The sequence below is a fragment of the Hydra vulgaris genome, chromosome 05 (genome assembly GCF_038396675.1).
Source record: "Hydra vulgaris chromosome 05, alternate assembly HydraT2T_AEP".
NCBI classification, from domain to species: domain Eukaryota; kingdom Metazoa; phylum Cnidaria; class Hydrozoa; order Anthoathecata; family Hydridae; genus Hydra; species Hydra vulgaris.
This window is the reverse complement of record NC_088924.1, coordinates 3,947,821-3,951,164: the sequence shown is the minus strand read 5'-3', so window position 1 is coordinate 3,951,164 and position 3,344 is coordinate 3,947,821. Positions and strand designations below refer to the sequence as shown.

At 24.1% G+C, this 3,344-nt stretch overlaps 1 long non-coding RNA gene across 1 annotated transcript; it reads left to right on the top strand.

The window, feature by feature from the left end:
* Positions 1-205: 205 nt before the first annotated feature.
* On the top strand, positions 206-3,344 carry LOC136080470 (uncharacterized). The gene is made up of 2 exons (XR_010638475.1): positions 206-362; positions 2,775-3,344. It is a non-coding gene; the product is annotated as an uncharacterized LOC136080470 (long non-coding RNA).

Below are 3,344 nucleotides of genomic sequence, written 5' to 3'. Positions count from 1 at the left end.
ATTGAATAATTTATAACTTAAGTAATTTTTTTTAAACAAACGATTAACTTTTTGACTTTTATATATAATTTGCAAATGCTTTTATCTTCTTGATAAGTTTTATTCTTTTTATACAAATAATTTCTTTCTTCTTTTTTTTTTTTTTCTTCTTCTCCAATCAACCGTTAGATAGACACATTTGCGAACACCTTGCATCGATATCATTATAAGAAAATCAATTTATAAGGAAATCAATTTCTTGTGAGAGATATTTTTGAGAGCAGATTTGTTTTGCTCTACATAAAAAACATTTAAAGACGCCAGTGGTTATAAACCAATTGGACCTGAATTAGGTAATTGGACAGGAATTGCTTCATCGATTGGTACGGATGGATATAAATTAACTATATCGAATGAAACCTGAATTTCCTTAGGGCCTACCTTCCATTATTTAGCATCGTTGAAAAAATTTCTTAAATTAATTAGTCGAGTTATATTTTTGTTTAATGTTGGTTGGATAATTTTAACCAGATACTCAGATGTTCCATACAGAGGTGTGTTAATAGTGGAAACAACAGGACGTATTGCGTACTTTTTTTCCGGTTTGTGAGCTTTAACCATTCCTTAGATTCTAGGTAGAACGCAATCTGATGGATACATTTTAAAATAAGTAGTATTGTCTAACATTCATTTTCGTATAATAAAGCAAAACCTGTTCCTTTGTCAAACGGATATATCTTTAGCTGTGAATGTTTTTTTAGGTTTTGTAAAGAAAAGCGTTGCTGTTTTGTTAAATTATCTTTTATTTTTAATTTTAAAGAACTGGTTAGAATTTTTGAACAGTTTTGTCGAAGAATCTATGTCTGTGTTTGTTTATTTTATTGTTCGAGTTCTAAGGCACAAGTTTCAATATTAGTGATTATGTCCATATAAGGAATGTTCTTTTGTGATGCGACAAATCTTGGACCAAGATTAAGTAGTTCAATAGTTGCTCCGGAAAAATATTTGTTAAATTTAGTATAGTTGGTTTTAAAATTTGGTTAGGACGATTTTTTTCAAAATTGATTTTTTAACTGATGTCATTTTGCAATTTATAGAATTCTTCTTTCATTTCAGTTTTTATTAAAAAATAATGGTAATCCTTAGATTTGTTCTATATAGTTAGTGTTTATAATTTCTATAATCAATTTTTGTTATCTTTAGTATTTTTTTTTTTAATTTCTATTATATATTTTGTTGTCATTACTATTGCTTATTGTTATTTCTATAAATATTTACATTACTATTATTAACTACTTTTAACTATTACTACTAATATTAATATTGTTATTAATATTATTATTATTATTTTTGTTATTATTACTATTATTATTATTGTTATATTATTGTTGTTATTATTATTAGTGGTATTATTAACACCGTTATTTTTATGTTATAAAGTTATTATTAACATCGTTATTTTTATGTTATAAAGTTTATTATTTTTATTATATATTATGAAAATTAGCATTATATTTATTTGAATTACATATTATTAACATTAGCAGGTGTTTATTTTATATTAGTAAATTTACTATTTGTAAACATCCTTGAGTGTAAAATCTTATTTCAGAAATAAATTATTGATTGATTGATTGTTCGTTATATTACTAATTATCTCATAACCATTAGCTCTTATTTGAGATTAAAGATATAAATTTAATTCATCAATTAACTTCTTACTTGAATATAATCTTTCTTTCGCTTCATTTCGAGCATGAACTAATAATTTTTTTCTGTATTCTTTCATTATATTTTCAGCTTTTTTGGTACTTACTGGACTTTTTATTTTAAACGATTTAGGAATTATATTGTTTGATATGCATTTTTGAAGAAAAACGAGTTGATTTTTTGCGATTGCATTTCGTATCTTCAAAGTTTGTAATTTTTTCGTTTCATTGTAAATCTCTGTTATAAAATCTTTAAAAGTCATATTCTTGTTATACGATATGTTTTTAATATGTAAGTTGATTTCAATAATAAGACGGCATGTAACTAATTTTAAATATATTTTGATATAATAATGCATTAATGATATTTCGCTGACTTATTGTGGTCAGCGTCATCAAGAAATAATAAAACGTTACAAGAATTACTTTTTAATGTCTTTTTTTTAAACAAAACGTTTAAAAAGAAGACATTAAAAAGCGTCAAATATAAAAACCAACTAAATAATACAATTAAAATTTTAAAATCAGTTAAATTTTTTATATTTGACTCTTTTTAATGCCTTCTTTATTTTATGGTTTTTTTATGGCCTTTTTATTGAAATCAACTTACATACTATATATATATATATATATATATATATATATATATATATATATATATATATATATATATATATATATATATATATATATATATATATATATATATATATATATATATATATATATTTGTTATTATTTTGTTATTGTTTTATTCTTATGTTCTTTCATTCATTCTTATTAGGTGTTTACGCATCATTAGTAATTATACTATTTGTAAACATCCTTGAATTGTAAAATCATGTAATTCAGAATATATATATATATATATATATATATATATATATATATATATATATATATATATATATATATGCATGTATGTATGCATGTATGCATGTATGCACGTATGCACGTATGCATGTATGCATGTATGCATGTATGCATATATGCATGTATGTATGCATGTATGTATGTATGTATAAACAACTAACGGGTGGCTCTGTCTTGATGGCTTTGTTTTATGGTTTTTAATTTTATTTGTAGATAATGAAATCTAAAGATTTGCAAAAGCTTGTACTTTCTAAATACCAAAATGGTGATGGTCCATCAAAAATGTTTGCTGATATTAAGGGTGTCATTGGGTTTCGTACAATAAATCGGTTGTGTCAAATGATCAGAGAGACAGGCTTTATCGAGTTGAAATGTCCATCAGGTGGTCCAAGATCAGTTCGAACAAATGCAAACATTCAAAAAATCAAAAGTTGTCTGAAACGTAAAAAGAGGATTTCATCTCAAAAATTAGCTAATAAACTCAATATCTCCAGAACCAGTGTTCAAAGAACACAAAGTTGAACACAAATTCCCCCGATCTCAATCCTTTAGATACGGGATGAACTCGTTTACCAAATGAAATGGAATAAAATTAAATCAAAATTAACATTAATTCAAGAACTTAAACGAGCTGTAAAAAACATTAGAGTAAATGAAGCTTTAAAAAGTTGTACTAGTTGGACCAATCGCTTATATCGTATGTCAAAAAATAATGGAGACTATTTATATTAAATAAATCATGTCATTTTGTAGAGAATTTAGTAATAAATCTTTTTAAAAATA